Source organism: Notolabrus celidotus, chromosome 6, assembly GCF_009762535.1.
Source record: "Notolabrus celidotus isolate fNotCel1 chromosome 6, fNotCel1.pri, whole genome shotgun sequence".
In the NCBI taxonomy this organism is placed as follows: Eukaryota; Metazoa; Chordata; class Actinopteri; order Labriformes; family Labridae; genus Notolabrus; species Notolabrus celidotus.
In genome coordinates, this window is record NC_048277.1 from 29,075,323 (window position 1) to 29,100,917 (window position 25,595).

At 41.4% G+C, this 25,595-nt stretch overlaps 1 protein-coding gene across 3 annotated transcripts in view; it reads left to right on the plus strand.

The window, feature by feature from the left end:
* The window catches only part of kcnq1.2 (potassium voltage-gated channel, KQT-like subfamily, member 1.2), a 221,242-nt gene that overhangs the window by 193,137 nt on the left and 2,510 nt on the right, over positions 1–25,595 (plus strand). The gene's annotated exons all lie outside the window — the stretch shown is intronic.

A 25,595-nucleotide genomic window follows, 5' to 3' on the forward strand; every position in this document is an offset into this window, starting at 1 on the left:
TATTCCCAAACACTATATGAAGCATGGACATAAGTGACATCACCCATTGGTTTCTTGAGAAAAGTTTTGAAGCCCTATGATGGCAGGCACCATGTAAGAAATGCTGATTCATCCTAACTTTCGATTGTGTCAGACACATGCAAAGAGGCGCAGCTTGGATGGGCTTTCAGCCTACTTGGAAAAAGGCTACAACACACTCACATGCCCATCAACTTAGCAGTGCCCCTTATTGTCTAACACAGGACCCAATGGGGAGTCCTGGGCTTTCGCAGCCAGCCCTTTAGAACTGCAGTTTCTATGCACTTGGAAATTTGCTTCATTTTTTTTAATTCTGGAGGTAACAAGTAGGCGCTCACCCACTCTCTGATCCCAACACTTCCTTTCTTTAGGTTGTCCTAATCAATAGAGGAGAAAATTCCCCTGAAGTTGACTTTTAAAAAAAGTGATAAGAGCTACCAATTTGCAAAATCTGTGGATGCATTTACTGTGAGGAAACTACAGAAAATCAACTGTGTTAGCTGCTGAGGATAGCTTTGACTTTGACTGAGTTTAAGAAGGTATTAATATTTGCAGACCTTTTTTCCAGCCAATCAGACAGAGACATTTGAGGGGGAGGGGGGGGTACAATTAGAAAAATACACACTGTTTTGTGTCTGTAAGAACCAGAAGTCCTCTGACACATGGCTAATTTTGGATGTAATAACCCATAAAAACAAATGCTGTTATAAGTTACATTTTGCAAGAGATTTTACCATTGTGCCACATATTGCAACCACCCAAGTGTTCTTCAGTCTGGTTTTAGGAGAGGTAGAGGGGCCTTTATTTTTTAATGTGAATTTCATTACAAGAGAGTAGTCTAGTTATAATTTTCCTCAGAAGGACTTCAGTAAATATATCATTGTCATGAACTAACCTTTATTATATTTTTTGGAGAGTAAATCTTGGCTGACATTCGGCCTAGAAGAAAGATCTTTGCCTGGAAAAGGCTGGAAACCTCTTATCTAAAAAATCTAATTGGAAGGCCAAGTTTTCCCAAGTTTACAGAAAAGAAATGCAGACTCAACATCTTTGAAGTCATAGTGCAAAGATCACAGCGGAATAAATCACAGTGGAATAAACTGGCATAGCGCTGCTGCTTCTGTCTGATCTTCATCATCGTCTTGCTTCAGGCAGCATCATAATGTGACCTCAAGTGGTGTGATGTGTGACACTGAGCTATTCCCTCTATTACAAACCACAATCTGCAAAGAGGAGTGCCATTCAGCCAACATTGCCCAACTTGGGTGGTTTTTCCCTCCTTTCCTCTCATCACATGTGCTCACCCGGGAGAAAGTTGCACAACATCAAATTAGCCAAGACGTCTTTTTTTCCACACTAACACTCAGAAATATATGTGGAAGTTTAATTTTCCTCCCACTCCTTTCCTCCTATTTACCCACAGACCTCTTTTTTCACTATTTACTGAACCCAAAATAGACTCAGTTGGGGGGAAGAGGTAAAACTTGTGGCACACACGCTGTTTATTTCCAGGGTGTCCTGTAGTAACCGTGGCAGCAGCAGCAGAACATGTCTCTTTAGGTCTTTAACTCTCTGACTGACTGTGGTTGTACTTTGCCAGAGTGGCGTGGTGGGTGTTAAAAATAGGACTTAATTAACCTCATCACTTGGAAAGATTTAGCTGCCTGCAAACTAAAGATGTTCTGATTTCATTTGTGACCGTTTTCAATACCTTCATTTGGGTATTAGTCAATACTGGGTACTGATATAATGCTAATGTACCACAGCTTCATGCCATTGACCCTTTATGAGAAGATGATACGATCGCTATTACTTTTGTACTGCTTGCTTCAGAGAATGTTTGACAGATAACTTTCTATAAGTGGTTTGGCAACCAGTCACAACTACCAAAAGCAGATAACAATTTCACATAGAAATATTTGTTTGACACGTTTCACTCTCTAGTGTCTGGCTAGTGGCGTTGTGGCTTTTTATCTGTGGCTTTACCTCTGGGTAAGTTTAATAACGTAGGGCAGACATTTGTGTTTACTTCCTTACCATCAAAACATCACAGGAACAGTAAACAATAGAGGGATGCTAACTTAAAAACAAGCAGAGGAACAGCGAACAAGCTAAGCTAAAACTGGCAGCAGCTAGGCCCATGCTAGAGAGGCATACTAATGTCTTTCTTTTTGGCCATTTTGGCCTTTAAAGGATTTGAACAGCTGAAGAGAGACAGGACATGTGGGGAGTAGAGAGCGGGGGATTCAGCAAATGGTGGTGGCTAGGAGTGGAACCATATACTGAAGAAGATATGGACGTAGTATCCTTGACGTCACCCATCTGTTTCTGAAGCGCTGTTTTGAGGCCAATCATCGGCAGCAGCAGCCATATTGCTGCTGTTGAGCGAATGTGATGTTAAGAGGCAGGCTTTGAGCCTCCTAGTCAACAGCTACAGTGTTCCTGCCTGTCAATCAAGTCAGCTGTGCCTCTCATTGGAAGACTGAAAAAAATTCACCTGCCCTTCAGTGTGTGCCGATCGAGAAATGAGCTATCCAGACTACACTCACATAGGTTGCATGATCAGGCCTCATACATTGAGGCTTGTTTATCTGTCTTGTCAGTGAGTCATGTAATTACCATTTGGCTGCTGGGTTCAGTCCATGCTCAGGGTTTATCCTAAAAATTAAAGGCTTGTATCAGTAATTTCGTTTGAAAGATTTAGGAGGGCTTCATGAGTGTTCACTTTCCTATAATGCACCGAAAGTCTGCCAGACTTTACTGCAAGTCATTTTCACTTGGCCACAATTTAACAGAAAAATGCTGCAAGCTATTTGTTGTTGATTTTAAAGATTATGCATGGGGTTCTGGAAAGAAAAGGTTTGGTAAGGAACCAACGATTGTGATTCTGGTGCTGAAGATTTAATCGGCTTAAGGGAACGTTAACCATAAACCCCTGAAGTTACGGAAGTTAAGGGAGATTCCACACCCAGGTAGTTTGGGGAAGTTGTCCGGAAACAGGGTGCTTTTCCCTCCTTGGACTGGGTTGTTTGGATGTATGTAAACACTGCAATCAATCTGATTTGGAACAAAACTAGCGAGCTGAGATAAATATAGCAATAAACTAACATTACTCAATTTCTCTATCCAATTAAAGATCAGCTGAAGAGATGTTGCTAGGTGTAGCAACATTACAGGACTCGACAGTATCTACTGGTTCAACTACTGGTTTAAATCAGAAATTTTTTAAGGAGGCATCATAGACGGTATAAAATATGGATGTAGGATCCGTGACGTCCCCCATCTGTTTCTGAAGAGCTGTTTGAGGCCAATTGTCGGCGGGAGCCATATTACTGCTGTCAAGCCATTGTGACGTAAAGAGGCGGGCTTTGAGCTTCCTAGCCAACAGCTACAGTGTTCTCAATATCTTTGAAATTGCTGCGTTAGAAAAAAATTCACCCCCCTCACAGTGTGGTTGATCGAGAAATTTGCTATCCAGACTACACTCGTCTTTTGTACCAGGCTGTAAACATGTTTATTTCTGCTGTAAAGATCAGCTTTTTTGAATCTGTGTGTATGTGGTTTCTGGTACTTCTGGAGCCAGCCTCAAGTGGATCCCCGATGAACTGCAGTTTTTAGCACTTCCGCATTGGACTCATATTTTTAGACCGGAGGTTGCCGCATGAGTGGAACCAACGATCCCTATGACGCGGTCTGTAGTGCATGCTCAAACTGCTAGGCCAACGGCACCCTAGATGCACAAATCTCAAAGTTGAAACTGCTTTAATTCAGTGAAGCTCTGAACAGCATTGTATTCATGCTAGCCCTGTACTGATGTTTGTTAACATAACAGGATAAATGGCGGTTGGCAGCAGCTCGTAGTAGAGAGAAACACACATTTACAAAGTGAAACATCTTAATTCAGTGTAGCTCTAGCTAACATGACATTCCTACTTGTACTGCACTGCTGTTTGCTAACATTATTTTATAATTAATTCAAAAGCAGTTGTTCTTCACAGCTCTAAAATAGTACTCCATGGTGGCAGCCATAATACCTCCATGGTGACAGTTGCTGTGTAGGCTGCTGTTTAGAATTGGCAAAGAATAATTGATCTTTGTTGGTCTTTGTTTTAATACAGATCCTGTGTCTCAGGAGAACCTGAGGCATTTCGGAAACTGGTATTATTATAAAACAACTCTACTCCAGACCTTTCCTGAACGGGACCACATTTCCTCCCTCCTCTAGATCTAAAACGATTTAAATAAGCTCTGAGATGTGACGTGACTGCTTCCTTTCAGGAGGAAGGACAGAGACAGACAGGATCGTGTGAGATGGAGCAGCCGGAAAAAAAGAAAAAAGAGAGAGAAAAAAGAGGAGGGCAGGGGGTTGTGTTTGATGAAAGCCTGGCTCTCTGTTTACTACAAGCTAAAAATACTACTCAGCCTGGTTTGCAGCAGGCATGAGGAGGAGAGGAGGGCTGGGGGGTGTGTGTACATATGTGCGTCTGTCGCCCCTTTACCCAACAGCTGGAGGCTAGCAGGCTGAGAACGGGTTGCACGTCGCTGCGGGGGGAGCAACAGGTGGACGGGAAGGCATGTGGTTCACTGTTTGTACTGTACATATGTCTGAGTGTGTATGTATGTGTATGTGTGTGATTGAGCTTTTTGGGAGGCGTGTGCAGAAATATCCGCTTACAAGTGGATATATGTACTGTAGCCAGTGAATGACATAGACCCTGTGTGTCTGTCGACTGAATTGACTTATTCATGCTCTGTATTCTATTTAAATCCCATCGTAGGGTGTGCTATGAATCAAAATTAATGACTATGTTGCCGATGCTGATGTTAAAGCTTCGGTATGAGCACTGGATTCATTTTGGCAGCACGCTCACCAGGCTTTTATTTTTACTTGTGTGTGTTTGTGTGTGTGTGTGTGTGTGTGTGTGTGTGTGTGTGTGTGTGTGTGTGTGTGTGTGTGTGTGTGTGTGTGTGTGTGTGTGTGTGTGTGTGTGCGCGCGCACACAGGGCAGTTAGCATGTTTGTCTCCCCCCACTACTCACTTTTACCCTGATGACAAGAAGCAATTGGCCTTCTCAAATGACAGTGACTAGGTACTGTGAGGGCGATTGTACCCTGGCAGCTGTGCATCTCTCTCTCTCTCTCTCTCTCTCTCTCTCTCTCTCTCTCTCTCTCTCTCTCTCTCTCTCTCTCCCCCCAAAATGAGAGCGTAGTTACTGATTCAGTGATTAAATACCTTCCTGTTTGTGCAGGGACCATCAGATAAGAGTTACCTCGGAGGGAATGTGAGGGCTTAAAAAACAAGGTAAAGTCGGCGGCCAGCACACTTCCATGGCACATTACTGGCATACCTGAGGTGCAGGAAACACACCAGATGGCTGCACTGAAGTAGGAAATTATGAGTGGACGGCAACTAGAGACAACAATGAATGCGTCAACAGACTGATAATATTGTTTCACCGTCTTAAAAGCATTTTTGAGTTCACCCTCAAACAGCATTTTGATCATACCTCAATCCTTCCTCTCATGATAGGATTGGGCCTCTGTTTTGTTCATCACCTGCACAAGGTTTTTTAGGATGTATAGTCTAGCCAATGGATTTCCACTTTGTCACGATTTGAAAGGTGGTGATAACATGCCAATATATGCTGCAATGTGGCAGCAAATGGATTAAATGAAAAGATTTATGGTAATTGCTTCTCTTCCATTTAAAATAGTCTATTACTCTCATTCTGTCAGCCATCTTTCATTGAAAAAACTAAACAGTTAAAACTCACATTGCACAGAACATATCTTATTATTACTTACATTAATGTAACATTTCCACTGAGGGTGAAGTAAAACAAGGTGAACAGGTTGGCATGAGTCAGACCTGCACCTGCTTGAGTTTTTCTGTCTCGTCCCCTGTCAAAGTCTGTGACGGTTTCATTTTCATGTTTGAGTCCTTGAAGGGATCGTGGTGTTTCTCTTTTGGGGTTGGATGAGGTACTTTTCAATAGTAAGTGTATAACTCACAGGAGATGCTGGTCAGCTCCGCCTCTCTATAGAAGAAACAGCCAAAGTACTGGCATAAACACAACTAGGATGTATACCTCAGAGGACAGGGCCATTTGCAGCACATCATATAGCTGATTTTAAGAATGCAAACTCTGTGCAGGGGAGTTGTACCTTCCCTTTAATTGTGTCAACCATACACAACTTTTTTGCTAATGTTCAGGAAGCTTTAGGAAGTTACTGTCCATGGCCAAGAAATAGTGTGAAATATAACCCCTCCTGGAATTACCAGTAGTTCTTTGCATTCTCGGTTTCCATACAGTTCTGACCAACAGAATACTTCTAAGTATCTGACCCTAAAATGTGATCTGAAACCTCTTAGATCCTTCACACCACTTCTTCTTTGAGTCATAGCTCACGTCATAGCTTAAGTCAGCACGACTTACACTCCAGTGTCTACTGTAGTTGAACATATTGATCTAATAAGAAATCATTTTGGGGAAGAAGGTGAAGCTCTTGTATCTCAGTCACTATCTTTAAAGATTGAACTCTTAGAGCTGTGTTTTCAATGCAAATAGGAACCAGTTAATGCTATGTGACCGTTAAAGTTGAAACTGTAGAGAATTACAGGCTAAAAACAGGGCTATGCTGATTCTTTTTACTGTCCTGGTATTCTGATTGCATTATTCAACCTTTTTAAACAACTTTCAGTAGACAAACTCACCTAAACTGAAACACAGTGGCAGCTTTAGGGCAGAGGTAGTAAACTGAGGATATAAGCGGGCCTCATTGACTGGCCAGATGAGTGGAATAGTTTCATCTGACCTTATCAGTTTCATGTCTTGTTTTGTCTGCAGGCCTGGCCTGCCCAGTGTTAGTCTTCAGGAAAGAATGTAGGGTCATTGAGCAGAGCTGATGGAGTTATTATGAATTTTGGCTCTGGAATAACACCAGGCATCCCTGTCCGCTGGGAATGGGAAACAATCTGTCCAGCTCTCATTCCAGCAGCATTCAGTAATGCCACAAGGAGGCTGTTTCATTCACATTTTCTGACATTCCATTCATGTAATTTATCGTTAAACGAGTGCACTTCTGAAATCTCTCTAGACCCGCTGACCTCTACACAATTTCCCCGAACACTTTGACCAATCACACATCACCAAACACTGCCACCGGCCAACCAGGCGTCTCCGGTCTGCGTAATCATCCTCCTCTGCTTCCCTCCGACATTTGCAGACGCCATCAAAACACCACTCCACAAAAAGCCAAACAAATGTCTTCCATACAGCCCTGCTTCTCATGTTCACATCTTTGATCAGGAAAAACGCCACCATAACAAAAACAAGAGGCCGAGTGGGACCGGGAGGGATGCTATATTTGGAAACAGACGAGTGGGCGACAACATGTCTCTTCTTGTTCTCTCTCTGGGTCTCGCTGCTTTAATATGCTGTCTCCTCCTCTCCTCCTCTCTGTCTGTATGTAAGTGTTTGTGTGTGAGGCCAGCTGTGGCCATACAGTATAATAAGGCTCTCTATCTCAAATAATGGCTTTAATGCTGGTTAAAAGGGGAAAAGGGGGGTTGGTTGGGGTCAGGCTGACTCCTGCGCCCAAGGATCAGCTGGCACGCTGTCGGGGCCGTGGCACCAGGCACAGGGTCGCTGTCTGGGCAGGACAGACAGCTGGCTGGGGGGAGGGGCATTGGGGGATTCTCCCTGTCTGGGATACACACACACATCATCACATCAATTCCCTCCACTGTACCCAGACAACTCTTGTTTACATCTGACTTGTTTCTCCCATGTCGAAAGTAGCAGAGTAGCTTAATTATTTAAGAAGTGAAATGAAATCTTATATGATGCTCACTAAGTACATTACATGAATTCTTGAGCACTGTTTCTTTACAAAGTGCTCAAAAATGCAATCTGCTGTAAGCTAGAATAAAGACCCTGTTAGTACGTTTTGGCTGCTTTCAAAATTTACATTAATACCTCCCTATGCCCTACTAGAGCAAACAAGACCATCAGACAGAGGGTCAGTTATTTCCACATTGTCATTATTAACATCTGCAACAGCCTCTACTGAGTCACCCACCACTAGCTGGGACTATAGCTCAGCTGAATGTCTACTGCCATAATGCTTAAATACTAAACTGCCAAGATGTTAACAAGCACAGAAGATGGCATATAGATGGCATCTTATAGCATTGCATAGTTTTGCTGTGGTGCTAGCTCTGCTAGCTCTAGCCACATTCAGCAAACTCATTTGAGGTTGATTACCAACAGACAATGTGATGCCATGTTTAGTCATGCTCATTAAAGTGTCAATTTGAACTGTTTACTGGCTGTTGACCAAGCAGCAACCTCCGGTCTCAAACTATGAAGCCTATGTGGAAGTGTTATAAACTGCAATTCATCAAGATTCTGCTTGAGGAAACCACAGACACCAATTCAAAAAAGGCAATCTTTGCAGCATTAATAAACATGTTTACAGCCTGGTTCAAAAACCGTCTTGGCTCTTCGTAGCTAATCTCTCTATTGGCACACACTGCATGGGGGTGTTTTTTTCTCTAACACGACGGTTCAGAAGATATTAAGATTACGAGTTTTTGCCCAAATAAGGACATGACTGACTTGACTCCTGGACGGGAAAACATAGCGGTTGGCTAGGAGGCTCTAACTCCGCCCCTTTACGTCACACTCTGCCTGGTTGAGGTCCGCATTTCCAATATGGCTGCCACCGTCGATTTGCTTCAAAACAGCGCTCAGGAACAGATGGGTGACGTCACGGATACTACGTCAATTAATTATACAGTCTATGGTGTTTAGTCACAATTACACTAGTTTGAATTAGATGAACAAAGAGTTAAGATATACTACCTCGGCCACAGGGGGCACCATGCTGTTATATGTTGAGTAGGGTTACCCTGAAACATTTTAAATCCCTTTTTTTAAAGTATTTTCTTTAATCAAACAAATGTTGCTAATAGTTGCATTAATTATGAAATGATTGATCATCATTTGCAAATAGGTTTGGCCTTTGGGACAAACCAAACAAGGAATTTAAAGATTTTAGTTTAAGCTAGCAGAGCGTGTTGATTTGTTGATTTCAATAACAATTACAAAGTAGTCATATTCAAGTTTTATAAAAAATACAGCAGTCTGCAGCACTATTACATGAACATAATGTTCGTGTCCCTCTGAAAATCCTGTTTGTGTTGTTGAAGAATCATATTTTCTGTGCACAAGCCTCAGTGCCACTCGTATCAATTTCAGCAGTGTCCCTGAACCTGGACCAAAGTGCTGGCACACCCCTCCTCATTTATAATATCAGGCTGACTGGCCTATTGATGACCAGAACAAAGCCACAGTGTGTCCAAACTACAGCGGTGGCCGGAGTAACACAGCACCTCCCCGGTGACTGACGATGCCACACTGGCTGCCACCACAGCCTGGCACAGATGGGGGGGGTGGGGTGTTTGCGGGGTTTGGAAGAGGGGGTGCATTTGGTGGTTGTGGCAGCTGGCGATGAGAAGATGAGGAAGGGGGGGGTTCCTTGTATTCATAAAGACTCCCCTGTGTGAGCTCGATATGTGGCCACACCCTGGATGCAAACTAAAAATTAATTTGCAGAAAAACATATTTGCTGCTCTTTAATTCCTTTAATTCTTGAATTACTTGCTCCTGTGGATATCAGTGGATTTTTATGGTGGATAAGTTTGGAGGCAAGGCAGTTCACAGTCTCGACCTGCTGAGTCATCACTGCTTGGCTCAACAAAAGTGTTGTCACATCACAGGGCTGTTTATTAGCTCCAAGGAGACCAAGGATTGTAATCAGACTGTCCTGATTGAGTCATGTGACAGCAATTCTTCTCCACACAATGAAAAAATATTTGTGTGTGTAAAAAAAAAAAAACAGTCCCTAGAAATGAGCAGCTTCTTAAAAACAACTGCAAACTGTGGTTGCAGTTTTTTGTGCATATGTCTGTGTTGAAGTTGTGTATTTATGTCTGCTGAAACATGACCAAAATCAAAAATTTAAGACAGATGTTTATGTGTCATTTGCTGTTTATGTTCCACTCCTCAATGTGAGCATGCATTTAACTTTTAAAGTGTTTGTCGTCATGTTTTGTCCTCACGAGGGCCACCACACTTGGGACCAGTCAGCAGCAGATCATGTCCAGCTGTCTCTGAGGACAAATGCTCCATCAGGCAACTGCTTATTCCCTCCACTCAACCTCCCTCTCTCTCTCTCTCTCTTTTTCCCTCACTACTACTACTACTCACCCCCCGGTGTGTTTACTTGACTCTATGTGTTAAGAACCTTTTTTGAGTGCTTGTATTGTTTCAGCGTTTCTGTCACTGGCCTAAATTAGCTGTGTGTGGTGACAGCTTCCTGGAAGAGGCTGAAGTGTTTATGGAGAGATGGCGTTTGGTTATATGGGTTTCATATGGAGGGTGATAGACATCTGAGTTTGTTGGTGTAATTTCTCAGAATGAACTTGTGCTGAATTTCAGCTTTTACGGCTGATATGAGTTAACAGTCACATTTTGGTAAAGAATTGAACAAATCAACAGAAAACCATCATTCATCACTGTAAAGCTCCTTTTAAGAAGATTTGGTTATGAAATGTGCTGATATCAGATGTAATGCCTCTGTATGATCTGCAAATGCAAACCAGACTGAGTGAGAGGATTTAGTATTTCTTAATAGTTGTTTTTAATGACTGTATCTACCATAGTGATCTGTGAGATAAGGTTGTCAACAGAATGCATACAGTAAGTGTCTTTATTTACATGTTAGTGATACAACTGATAGTTAAAGACTGCAGTTCATTCTTTATCTAGACAACACTACCTTTAAATGTGCGGGGCAACAAATAGATTGAACTGAGCTCCAACCATCATTGCAGAAGAATGAAGCAAGTGGAAAAAATGCTAAAACTGCAGTCCCTCAAATGTCCACTTGGGGCTGACTCCAAAAGCAAAGGGAACTCCATTACAGCCCATTATTATGAATGCCCATTTTTACAGCAGAATTGAATGTTTACAGCCTGGTATGAAAGTTTAGTTTGTTTCTCCTGACCTCATTTCATTCTTAGACTTGAGATAAGACTGGGTGCATTGGAGCTGTTTGCCAGGCAGCAAGGTTTCAGCCTCAACTTCACTTTGGTGGTTTCTAGATCAGCCAAGATTTAGTTAGAGTCAGCATTTCCGATAAGGGGATGGACATTTAAAGTGAAACATCTGTATGTCAGAGTTACTGGGAATTATAAGCTAGAGAGTATGACACATTACTGTTCATAATAACCTGGAAAAGCTTGCTCTGACCCCATTTCCATTCTTTTTTTTTCTTTAAGTTCCCCACACAACTCTTTGACAGCTGGAGAAGTCTCAAAATGATAAATAACCACTGTCGAAAGGGGGCGCCAAAATCAACAGAAACACATAGTTCCCTACAGTAGCTTTCAGTTATTTCTGTCTGTTTAATGAGAAAAATACTTTTTTTTCCTATCCATTCATTTTTTTTTAAGTTGTGTTTTTGGGCATTTTTACCTTTGATGACAGGACAGCTGAAGAGAGACAGGAAATGTGGGGATAAGAGAGTGGGGGAAGACATGTAGCAAATGGTCGACCCGCCGGAGTCAAACCAGTGACCTCTGCGACGAGGACTGTAGCCTCTATACGTGGGGCGCTTAGACCACTAGGCCACCAGTGCCCCTTTCCTATCCATTTCTAAATAGAAAAAGTAGAGTCTTTTCTGGGCTATGGAAATTTCTTTTTTTTTTTTAAGTTATATTTTTGTGGCATTGTCACATTTAATGGACAGGACAGCTGAAGAGAGACAGGAAATGTGGGGAGTAGAGAGTGGGGGAGGACATACAGTAACTGGTCGAGGCTGGAATCGAACCTACGACCTCTGCGACGAAGGCTACGGCCTATGTATATGGGGCACGTGCTTAGACCACTTGGCCAACGGTGCCCCTGTACTTTTTAAATATATTTTCCCCCTATTTTTAAACTTTGATTGGCACACAGGGTTTTTAAACCTTACATAACTGCCTATCCTTACTGGTGTTCTTCAGAGTTCACAGCAGCTTCATCTCTTGGCAGCTTTCCTCATCCTAATCTCTTACAACTTGTTTATGCTGCACAATACATTTTTTATTAGCTTTAAAATCTCCAGGCACATCTCTCAATGTAAAAAAATGTAATACGCCTCTCTCTGACTGTTTCAATTTATGGCTTCTCCTTTTTTTAGTTTCTTATAACATGTATGAACATCATTTTTCCCCACACACTGCATGGGTATGGACACACACAGATGTACACTACCACATACTTTCTCTCTCTCAGCCCCCACAGTCATGTCAAAACACAATGATCAGTAAATCAAATAAAACACCCACAGCGTTTTCAGAGAGAAGGAGTGTGTGCTTGGAACAACGGAGAGATAAAAAGGAAAAAAAAAATACAAGGAGGAGGGAGGAGTGGACACGGGGGGATTGTACGTCCTCGTGAAAGTAGCCCTCAGAAACAAAAGCAGCTTTGAGTGTGCGCCCACTCAGAAGAGAGATTAGCCGGTACACACCCCCCTTCATCACCACCACCCCTGCAGAAAAGAGCTTTGGCTGCAGTTTAGTGGCACGTGGCGCGGCCCTTGATACTTATCATGTGCGTCAGGTGCTTTCAGCCTGGTTTCCTGTTCTTTAAAACATAACCACCGTTTCCCTCTTTCACTGCCTCCTTCTTCTCCTTCTCTCGGTCCAGATGCACTCCATCCACGGCTCTTATCCTTTATTTCTTCTTCCTTTTTCCCCTCTTTCTCCGTCAGTCTCTATTACAAATACAAAGAACATATTGTATCTGCCAGCGTTAAAGTGAATCCATTCTCCTTGGCAGTGGTCTGGCCCGTGGTGAATCTGAGCCGGGGTAGCTCTGTTTTCCAGCTGGCACCGAGCGCTGCTGGTGGAGCGGATCGGTCAGTCGGTTGGTTGCTCGTCGTTGAGTTGGTAGATTTGAGTCCAGCTGACACATTGGTTTAGGATTCATTCAGGCAGACTGTCATTCTTGCTCTACTTCTTTCTCAGGCTCACTCAAGTTGCAAAGCATGACCTCGGTTCACCTCATAAGAAGCATTTCCAAATATGCACCTCTTTGGATGCTGGTTTATAAATTTATTTGCACCACATACAGGAAATTATTCAATATCACTAAGGTGCACTAAGGAAAGAAAAATGAAAGGAAATGCATGTGTCCTCTTGGTTTTATAAGCGGTCACATGATTCTACAAGACTGACATTTTCACACTTTTATTGCATTAACTTGGGGTTTTCAGCTGCTCTCCATCTGTACAAAAACCAGGCTGTTAGGCCCAGAGAGTAAAAACATTTAAGGCCACTGATAGTTCTCATTAAGTTGTGGAAATTTCTTGGAAAACTTCATGGAATTTTACATTTCAGCCACAGCAGGAAGCCCCAACTCAGATACACAAAACCACCCACATGCACACAAAAAGTCAAAGCTAATAATTCTTAATTGTAATAACAACAACACACATTTATACAGCAGCAAATAAAACTCATGCATCATCTGAAACACATTTACAAAGTAGTGCTCTCTTTACTGAAAGCCAATATAAACACACAGTGACACCAGCACATCAATAATGAGATGCTATCACTGCTCAGGCTTAGAAACTGAAAACTGCCTCCTCCCCTCTCTCCACAAATACGAACAAGATCAGAGGATGAGTCAACACACTCGCAAGGCAGCAAAAATAAACGGTAATAACGGTCAACGGAGCCATTTAAAGTTTGTCTATCCTACTTCCTCTTTTTTTTCTCCTTCATCTTTCATCCTTCCGACCTCCACAGTCCTCTCCTGACCTCTGTGAACTGGTCATACAAAAATTTAAACAAGCTCCCATCTATTTCTACTTTCATTTTACATATCTATCTACATTTATAGACTTCTGAGCACTTCAGTTAGCTTGAGCTATTTCAAAGCAGAGGCTTAATGTAAATTGTCAGGCCCCCAATAAAAGGGTTGTTACATGTGTAGCATTCACTACATACAGGACAGTGGATACCAGAGATGTGCACATTTAGTCGTCTAAATGACGTTATCCATGCTAGTCTGCACAAGACTTAACAGTCATTTAAACAATAATAAAGCTCCTGTGAGAACTTTTTAGCTGGTTATGAAACCGACTGAAAGTACTACTGTTGCTTCTTTTTGACCAAAAACAAGAGATTGCGATCTTTCATCCCAAAACATGACTCACACATGCGCAGGATAAGATCATCAAAGAGGTTAGAGCTACCACTTTGTCCACGGGGGCGCCAAGTTCAACACACAATGAAAAGTTTCCTACAGGAGCTTTAAAGCTCACACTGGTAGCTCAATTGCTCTGTTATGACTCAGATGATTAAATTACATATTGTTGCATTTTTGTTGCACACGGCCAAAGCACATATCATTATATCACCTGCCTCCCAAGCAGCAACCTCCGGTCTAAAAATATGAGTCCAATGCAGAAGTGCTAAAAACTGCAGTTCATCGGGGATCCACTTGAGGCTGGCTCCAGAAGTACTGGAAGTCACATACACATGAATGGGAAAAAGATGATCTTTACAGCAGAAATAAACATGTTTACAGTCTGGTACAAAAGACGAGTGTAGTCTGGATAGCTCATTTCTCGATCGGACCACACTGTACGGGGGGTGAATTTTTTTCTAACGCGGCAATTTCAAAGATATTGAGATTACGAGTCTTCCAATGAGAGGCACAGCTGCCTACGAGAACACTGTAGCTGTTGGCTAGGAGGCTCAAAGCCTGCCTCTTTACGTCAAATTGGCTTGACAGCAGTAATATGGCTCCTGCCGACAATTGGCCTCAAACAGCTCTTCAGAAACAGATGGGGGACGTCACGGATCCTACATCCATATTTTATACAGTCTATGCTGCCTCCTTAAAAAAATTCTGATTTAAACCAGTAGTTGAACCAGTAGATGCTGTCGAGTCCAGTAATGTTGCTACACCTCTGCATCTCTTCAGCTGATCTTTAATTGGATAGAGAAAGTGAGTAATGTTAGTCTATTGCTATATTTATCTCAGCTCGCTAGTTTTGTTCCAAATCAGATTGATTGCAGTGTTTACATACATCCAAACAACCCAGTCCAAGGAGGGAAAAGCCCCCTATTTCAGGACAGCTTCCCCAAACTACCTGGGTGTGGAATCTCCCTTAACTTCCGTAACTTCAGGGGTTTATGGTTAACGTTCCCTTAAGCCGATTAAATCTTCAGCACCAGAATCACAATCGTTGGTTCCTTACCAAACCTTTTCTTTCCAAAGCCCCATGCATAATCTTTAAAATCAACAACAAATAGCCTGCAGCAGTTTTCTGTTAAATTGTGGCCAAGTGAAAATGACTTACAGTAAGGTCTGGCAGACTTTTGGTGCAGTATAGGAAAGTGAACACTCATGAAGCCCTCCTAAATCTTTCAAACGAAATTACTGATACAAGCCTTTAATTTTTAGGATAAACCCTGAGCATGGACTGAACCCAGCAGCCAAATAGTAATTACATGACTCACTGACAAGACCGATAAACAAGCCTCAATGTATGAGGCCTGATCATGCAACCTGCACTGCTTCTGCTATATGTCTTCACTTTGGAGATATACAAAACTTATACCTAACAAATTCAAAGCTGCCATGTTTTCTTGATTTAAAGCCAGGCGCAAAGTGGAGTTGAGGATTCATGCAGTCAGCTGGAGGAGTATGTGTTTCAGCATTGATGTGCAAACAACTGAAAAGCTTTGTGACAAACTTCCACAAACAGTTGCATAAAATTGTGAATGGGATTTAGTAAAACTAGCAATAAGCTACTTTTCTGTAGTTGAGAATGCCGCTCTCTGCCTGAAATTCTTCAAATACACTTTGTCACAGCTCTTAGGTTATAGCTCATTTCCAGCTATCACTCAGTAGTGTTCTTAAAAACCTTGGCTTATCTTATAACAACATCATCACATCAGTGGCTAGCTGACATTCCTGATTTGATGTGGTGTGTGTGTGAACCCCCTTTCCTGTGGACAAAGGCCACTAGTGTCCATTTTTTTACTGCTTTCAAATTTATTTCCCTTTTCTTCTTGTTTTTTTAATTTCCCTCCTCCTTTACTCCCTTTCTCACCCCCCTTCCACTGCCCCTGCCTCACCCCTGATCTCCATTCTTCATTCATGCAGCCCTGTCCGTCTCAGTGATGATAATGATGACCTCTATGTAATGCTAGCTTGTTATTGGCCCACCAGCAAGGCCAGTGTGTACACCCTCTGTTGCTTTTTCTGCATTGACTATTGTGTTACGAGGGAAACGCCGGTTCGTGTGTGTGTGTGTGTGTGTGTGTGTGTGTGTGTGTGTGTGTGTGTGTGTGTGTGTGTGTGTGTGTGTGTGTGTGTGTGTGTGTGTGTGTGTGTGTGTGTGTGTGTGTGTGTGTGTGTTTGTGTGTGTGTTTGTGTGTGTGTAGGTGAAACACAAAGAGCAGGCAGCCAGTCCGGGTGAGCTGCACAGGGGATCTATAGAGAGGAGAGAGATTCACCTGAACTGACCCTGTGCTGTTGGGGTGGAAAACAACTGGAAACAACTAGTCTACTGTCTTTGTTTTACCGGATATCTACACGTGACTGTTTTACTTGTGTGAGAATTATTTCAACATTTTATCCTTTTGGATTCAGATGAATAAATGGTTTGCTTCTCATTGTGTTGCCGACTGATTAAAAAACAACAGCTACTTCAGCCTGGAGGCAACCAGCAGCTGACTGGTGCAGCTTTGATTTAAAGCTTTTATTACAATTTTAATTTCAAGCTTTGATTCAAAATAGTAGGATGAAAATATCAAGTACAGGAGGACTATATAAAGACTAAGACTGCGAAAAAAACCCAATAACGAGACGTGATCCTTTTCAAGATACCCTGTGGATTGTTTGCTATGGAGCACTGCTTTTCAAGGTTATCCATTTTTAACCTGCAAGTAGGACCAAGGGCCACACTCAGCAACCAATTCAACCTTGTTTACCTTCAGACTCAGTCAGTGACCACATATTTAGCTGTGGTCAATAAAATGTTCTAAATTAGGAGTGTTTTCTTATTTTCACACTGGCCGATTAGTCAAATGAGTTTCTGTTCAAACAATATGAAGTGGCCACTTCAAAGCATCCTCACCATTGACAGTATTTGATGACTAAAACAATGAGTTATGGAGAACATTTTCATGCCGCGCTGTAAACATGTTTGAATCCTGGAGTCTAATGGGGTTTCCTTGGCTTTTGAAACCAGCGCCAAGTGGACACAAGAGGAACTGCAGTTTGTTGAACACCAGAGGATGCAGCTTTTAAATACTGATAACTATGTCACTATATCAGAATCACATTTTGCCTCCCCTGACCTTCAAAAAACACAATGTGGAGCAGTTATATATCTACTGAATAACTTGCATTCTGTCCACATGCATCGCTCCGGTCGTGTGTTTATATGCCAGCTTACATTCAATGCTATCTCAACTTTCTTTATCAACATTCTGCTAAACCCCGTTTTGAGATGCCATATGTCATCTGTGTTTCTTTGCATCAGGTAGCAGATTATTATAGCATTATAGCATAATCGCAGTAGCCTTTGAATGGAGCATAATCAGTGGCATGGCTAATTTGACAAGGTAGGCGCATTCCAGTTTTGTACCAGGAGGCAAAGCTGTGGCCTTTAAACTCCTCTTAGCTGGTTTCCAAACTGAAAGCTGGTTGGTTTCTGCAGCTCAAATATGGCGACCACCATCGCTGAGCTTCATAACGCCCTTTCAGAGAGAAATGGGTGAATTCACTAAGACTGCATCCATGATTGATACAATCTACAAGTACTTCCTACTGCATCCTTGAAGTGCAGTTAAGTTAGCAACAGCTGGATAGACTTTCAAAATAAAGCTTGTTAAGCAAAACTTCATGTGACAGTCCCAGTTTGGCTAGACTCATGGAAAAAGAATCTTAGAATTGGCCCAACCATCCAACCTTACCTTTGACCCACGCTAACTACAGCGCTCTTTTTACATCGGTGACCTTTTCTTCTGTCATTTTTTGCCCCCTGCTGGTTCTCTAACATCATACACTAATGGTCATGTCCAAAAAAGACAAATAAAGACTCTAGATTAGCAGGTCTGTTACATTCATGATAGCTGGCTATTCCATTGGTGTTCAGAGGGTGGGGGTTACGTACCCAGAAATTTAATAATGTGCCAAAATTAAGAAAAACAGAAGAATGGAAAGAGAAGAGTAGCCAAGACACGTAAGTGTAAACAATACAACTTCCAAAATATTCATGCTGGCTTGTAACTGGCTTTAAAGATGCTTATCAGGGATGAATGCTTTAAACAGGTTTGCTTAGTGTCACTGATAGACACAGTATGTTTGATGAAATAATGGATGTAATTATCACTTTATTTCTTCAAAAAACAGTACCCAGGATTCTTTAAAGAACGGGTGTAGTTATAGTGAGCTGCTGATTTCTTCTCTGGGATTTCTTTCTTCATCTTAGGTAATGTTGAAAGCTTTCCGTCTCTGTGCCGAAGCAATGAGAGTTTGAATAGCTTCTCATCAGATATAAAAATGTTTGCTTTATTCTTCAGACTAAAGATAATTCATCCAAAGAAAACACTGTACTAAAAAAGAGAAGGACACACTTTCTGTTTTAACTTTCCAGCATTTTTAAACCTTTCTTTGTAGTTAAAAACCCTGGAGAGATATTAAAAAATTGCTTTCCAACTGGAGTGAACATTAAGTGAGTCATGCGAGTGCCATTCAAGTACACAGTCTTAGAGCTAAGAAGGAGTGACGCTGTAAAACTTTCTGGTGTCTTACTGATTGAAGCTGCGGGTCTTCTGAGGTCACAGTGGTGGGAAAACACATTACACGTACATTACAGCATGCAAGGATGATGATTGTTTCCCTCCCGTCTTATCAGTGTCTCTGCTCCCCGCTCTGTCTTCATTTGTCTGGTACGATTGAGACCATTTCAATGACAGGAATCTTGTTTTGTTGAGCAGTGCAGGCTGGTCGGGCACAGATGCCAGGACATTCCTGGAGCTGGTAGTCTTTCCTTCTGGCAGTCCTGCTCTGTCTGCTCCACTTTACTCTCATGTTTTCTCTTTTACAAACTCTCCTGCTCTGTATCTTTTAATTGACTGTTCAAAGACACGCTTTCTGCACAGAACTGCATGAGTCAGTGTTTGTAATGACTGTCTTTTCTCTGCTGAAAAAGCCACACACTTCACAACACCTAAAAACCAAACATTGCAAGTCAAAGCCTCAGCGCGTACATCTTAGATCACTCTTGCAGGCCATGTCTCCTTTTTCCAGTTATCATGCAATAGTAAAATTGAACACGAATCACAGTTTGCAGCAATAGTAGGCCCCAGCTTTACTCCAGGCTTTATTACTCTCCAACAGATGGCAGTGTGAATCGCTGGATCTGCACAGGCCGGCTTGTGAGGACTGCGAGTGCAGTGAGGATATGTTTTCTGCAGAACTTCTATGTAAAGCAGACACTTTTTGTTTTTATTCAAACAGTGTAGGAAGTTACTGACCTGGTGAACTTTAAATGTCCTCACAGATGTCAGATGCTTCAGTAGGTAAAAACAAAATACGTTCATATGACGACATTCACTTAGTAAATATGTTCTGCTGACTCACTCTAACATTGCACTATAATACAGATATATGTTGCCTGCTGTGCATTTAATGACATGTAAAGAATCATTAGAAGCAAAGGCACTATAATCCACCATATTCCAGTCAGCTTACACTCTTATAAACACAATTCCCCAAATTCAGCCTGACACAGGGTGTAATTAATCTAGGAAATGCCCTTTAAGTCATTAATTAATGTAAATATTCTGTAAACTCTTACATCTTAATCACATTAGAAACAGAGTTGTGTAAGTGGAACATTTAAAGTGATTTTATAAAGAGACTTACAAAGTAAATCCATGTCACATCTGACTTAATTTATGTCTGACATGTCCTTTTGTCTGCTGTTCTTCATACTGGCTGCTGTTCTTTATTGTAAGACTGTCTTTTTTCCTCTAATCATATTATGAACTTGGTTTAAGGCCACATTTCTATGTAACCACAAAAAGCAATGTTTATTCTGAGCACCACAAACTTACTACACCAGCAATTAAATCTGAATGGTGACAGCTCATGATGACTTTTCCCCCCATGCTGTCACCCGCTTGTTTACCCTCTTTAGCTCTTTATTAGTTTTCCATCATGACCCTCGGGCCTAAACTCTCTCCTGCAGCTCTTTGGTCATACTTAATGTCCTTGTTTTGCTCCTTGTTTGTTTGTTGTTTGCTAGGTGACAGGCAGACCAGGCCAAACAAATACGTGTACATGCTGTATGCATGTTTGTTTGTCTGCTTCTGTGTAGCAGATAGCAGACAGACAGTCTCAGGGGAGGGCAGGAAGGTGGTTCAGGAAGGGTGTTCCTGTGTGAACAGGAGCTCTGTGGTCTCCCCACTGTTGTCTCTTTGCTTTGTGTCTCTGCCGCTCACTGCAATAGATGAAGTACAGGTCAAAGGTCACACATAATGTAGATAATGTATCCATGATGCTTTTTAAAACTTTTTTTGGTACCTTTTTTTTTTTCAAAATACCCCATTCCCTTTCAATATCCCGCCTGTTTTATTCACATAATAAAGGCTTTAGATGATAATACAAAATATTCAGTGATATTGGTCGCCCACTTTTTCTGTTTTAAAGCAAAGTCACACATGAAAGCAGTCGCGCAGGTGAAGCTGCAGGCCTGAAAAACATGTTTAACTTACTGATCAAACTTCGAAGATCCCTCAGGTTGCTACTGCCCACAGCAGAACAGATACTTGTGTTGATTTGAAGCCGACACTTGAAGATTAAGAAAGTTCAATGACTCTTGTGTTAGTGTTCGTTAAGTTTTCTCTCTCCAGTCTTTCTCTCCTCTGCTAATCCAGTAAAAGTCGCTGTAGGAGCCCACATTTGTCAACAGAGCTGTCAATCAAAATGTTACGTCCCCTCTTTAAACATTTCATTAAAACGAAACTAAACATATATGCTGATGGTGAGTAATTCACCTTACTCCCACTCTTTCCACTCTTCTCCTTCAACTGCTGCATCTTCTGCTTGCTTTTAAAAAAATATTTTTATTTTTATTTTATTTTTTTGTCATATTCTTTATTTTTTTAATTTATTAATTTATTTTTTTCTTTCTTCCTTTCTTTTTCCCTTTTGTGTGCCTGTGTGTGTAGTATGTGTCCACCAGCCTCCGTACAGTCTGGACCTGAACTGTGTGGGTGGGGGGGGGTTTAAGACATTACTGTAATCCTGTGCCTTATTACTCAAAGCAACTTGATATTGTCTGTTAAAATGTTCAAAACATAATACAAAGAGTTCGAAAAAAAATAAACAAAAAACTAAAAAACTAAACATATCCAAAAATAAACACTTGCACATTAATCATCATAACAAGAACAAACTGTCATGACAGAAAGCATGTCAAAGAACATTTTTTTTTTTATGTGTATTTTAAAGGTATCATATGTTCCATCTGTTATAATGGAGGAGGAAGGCTTTATGACCTGTTTAGCAGCCAATCAGCAGGGGGGGCTCTAAATGTTTTGGCTTCAGCTTAGGTGAGTGGTTGTGCTTTCAATCTTTTATACAGACTATGTATAAAATGTAGACCATGGGTGTGATATAAATGTGTTAATCGATCCAATACAGTGTTTGTATCACACTTCATGTATTGTATTTGTCAAGCAATAAGGGAAAATTCTTCAGTGAGTACCATACACTTCTTTTGATTGGAGTAAGTTTTGAATTTGATTCAGTTTAATCGAAATAAAATGGTTCAACCCTCAGGTATTTCCTACATAAAGTATCTTTTCATTTAAAAATACTGCACTTTTTTTTTCATTTAACTGGAGTGAAAAGTTTATCTCCATAAAGCAACTGTTCTTCAAAGATCTTGATACTTGGACACATGTCTCTGAGTAGACTGGGTCAGAGAGACCTTATCAGAGCTGAGGGAAACCCCTGCAGCTGGAGTGTCAGCACTGCTTGTGACTGTCCCATGTGTTGCCTGTGGTCAGAGGGAGGGTCAGGGACAGCTGGAGCATCAGCTGTCACTGGATCACATGTGTTTGTGTGACACAGCAGTGGTGACACCCAACTACTGAAAACACAGGGGGAACATAACAGCAAAGTCCCTTTGTAAAACACAAGGAACATTTTCATATTCATTTTCAACTCATTTTGGTGAAGACGGCCTACTAGTTACACCAAAAACTGCAGAATCATACCCAAAAGCAGAATTATGTCATGTGCATTAAAGGAAAAGGTTTACTAATCATGACAAAATACAATGCAGCATGTCAAACAGGAAGTATGTGTATAAATTAAGAGGAACAGTGGTCACAAGCACACCGTCACATACACTGTCTGTCAGACTCATAACAGGATATTTGAGCAACAGAGAGTACAAACTGTGACCTCAGAAAGAACTGATAACTGAGTCATCACAGGCTGTCAATTTTGAACAGCGATGTGGTTCTGCTATTTTTCAAATTGAATATATTTTATTTCATAAGAATTAAAAAAAAACACCAAAACAATATTCATATGTATTTCATCATCCACATTCACCAATTTTCTTGTTTGTAGCACATCCTCTTTTCATTGACTTCCAGACTCTTTCATTCACATTCGAGGAAATATTGTCTTGCAACACAGAAGTATGAATGCTGCCAGTGACACATTCAGACACTTGCATAATCTCTCCCTCTCTCCCCTTTTCATCTCTCCCTCACTTCCATCCCCAGAAAGCACACACACACATGCAAACACAAACACACAATCAGAGGCGATAAGTAAAGTCTTGTGTGTTAGCAACACGCCTGCCTAATTATGTTTTGTGGCCGCTCTGTGGGTCTCCTGGGCCACTCCTTTAAGACACACTGCAGGAGGAATTCCTGATCCATTTTAAGCCCCAACGAGAATGTTGATAAGACTGTAGATTACTGCCCAACATGTTTATGATAGCCTATTATTCTCTAAGCTTCATCCAGGCCCAGCGCGTGCTTCTGCTACTTATAGTGCAACTATTTAGGTCATAGTACAATCTCTGCGGAGAAGACTGTTGACGGTGAAATATCAGAGAAAATGTCTCAAAGTGAAGGAGTCTGTGTTTTCAAAATGTATATATATGGTTGGCTCTGACTAAGTAATCTGATAGGACAAGAGGCCTTCCGTAAGAGCAGATACAGAGTATAACGGCACTGTAACTTCACAACTACAATCTGAAAGCATTGAAGAGAAGGCAATGAATGATACAAATTAACAAAACATAATCATCCGTAGTTATGAATTCCTTTTTACTGCAATCTGTTGCTTGTACTGCTGTGTGAAAGCAGTGTCACACTCAAGGTCATGCTGTTGTACTGAGTATCAACACAGCTGTGTTATCTTCTTCAAATCACAGCAGTGCTGTTATAGTACAACAGCACTTGCTCTTGTGTGATATAGCTCAGGGCCTGTATCCATTAACGCTGTTTTTTTACGCTTGCAGCGCCGACAACCTCAATTTCAGAGATCATCATTATGAAAGTTATCTCAAGGCACTTCTGCTGGTTGTGACTGTTAGGTCTGTTTCTCTTTGTGCTTCCTATTTTTTGCATTCAATAGAATTTTACAAAGAAAATGTAAAAATGAGGAGCACTGGTGGCCTAGCGCAGAGGTTCCCAAAGTGTGGGTCGGGACCCCCTGGGGGATCGTGAGTTGTTTTCCATAATGTTTTTTTTAAGTTATATAAAAATAGTACATTTTACCCATTCTATTAAAAAATATCAACAAAAATAGTAGCTTAGCTTGATTTAAAACCTTGAACATAGAAAATGGAATGAGTTTTCTGCCTTTCTTTTTGCCAGATGACTCCTACGTTTAGGGTTAGTGAACATTTAATTATCAAAAGCATCAGTAGCAGTAGGTTAATTCATAACGGCACAGGAAACAGGGCCACATGCTCATATAGGTAGGCTGATTTTCTGCAGACGAGCTAAATTAAGCCACATTAAATCACTCTGAGGGACAGTGGGGGTCACGAGTCTTTGGCACCTTTATTTGGGGGTCGCGGGCTGAAAAGTTTGGGAACCCCTGGCCTAGCGGTCTAAGCACCAACATACAGAGGCTACAGTCCTCGTCGCATAGGTCACCGGTTCGACTCTCAACCACAACCATTTGCTGAAAGTCTTCCCTCACTTCCTACTCCCCATGTTTCCTGTCTATATTCTGCTATCCTATCAAATAAAGGGGTGAAAAAAGCCCAGAATTATCACTTGAAAAAAAAAGATGGAAAAATTATAGAAATTGGTCTTAAATTAAGCGGCAGCTGCTGGAAATTGTGTAGTAAGATTATCCTCCACCATTGTTGTTGACAAAGTTGAAAAAAGTTGATATCAGGAGATTCGCCCCGTCTGCATTTTCATTGGTCAAGAAGATAACGAAGTGACATTTTGACAAGCAGGATGGTGTTTGAACAATTTCAACTGTGAGTGCTGTGAGCGCAACAACAGAAAACAGGCCTGAGGGTGCTTTTTGTGCTTAGGATGCTAAACTGCATTGGTTTTGTGTAGAAAATGGAAACTCCTAATGCAAAAAAATACTGTGCGGATGGACACAGGCCCAAAATCATATTGTAGTGATGTTTAAAAAGTGTAAAGTCTTTCAAGCTTCTGCATTTACTCAACACAAAATATACAATCCATGTTTTCTTACAGTGTAGATGCTCACCACTCTAGAGTATACGTTTGAGATTGAAAAGCTGGCCTGATCTTTAAGCTGCAAATACTAAAACTTCTGTATTTGTCTTGAATCTGAAGGTTTGTCAGACATTTTTACAGTTACTAAGTTCTGTTCGTGATGAGGCATGATGAAATTTCATTTCTCAGATGTATGCCTCCTGTTATGGCTCGTATTTCAACAACAATAATAGCTTTCTAAATGTCTCTCTCTACCATAAAAATGTCCGGGCCATCAGACACACACACTAAAAGACGGGGAGAAAGAGGGGCCGTAACCCTGCAGCCTATGAAAATGCCATTGATGTTAACTATCTGCCTGTGCCCTGGCAGAAATACCGCCGTTAAGCCGGAGTTGTTCACTATCAGTGTGTAGTAGAGACGGGAGTCTGTATCTGTCTGCTCTGCCTGCTGCGTGAGATGTTATGTCTCTTTGATGTGCTTCACTGTTTAGGCTTTGATTTACGAAGCGCCATCTTTATCATTACCCCTGCTTTTTTTTTCTAACCCATGGAGCCATCAGAGTGTATTGCGTCTTTGTGCGTGTGTGTGTGCTGTGTGAGTACATAAGGAGGGAAAAAAAAATAAAGAAGTGCAGAGGTAAAAGCGAGGCCAAGGCTGTGAGGACTGAGAAAATCTCTTTGAAGTTGCCGGAGTGTGTGTGCTGCTTCTTTTTTGTGGTTTTGAGTGTGTACATGTGCAGCGTATTTGCATG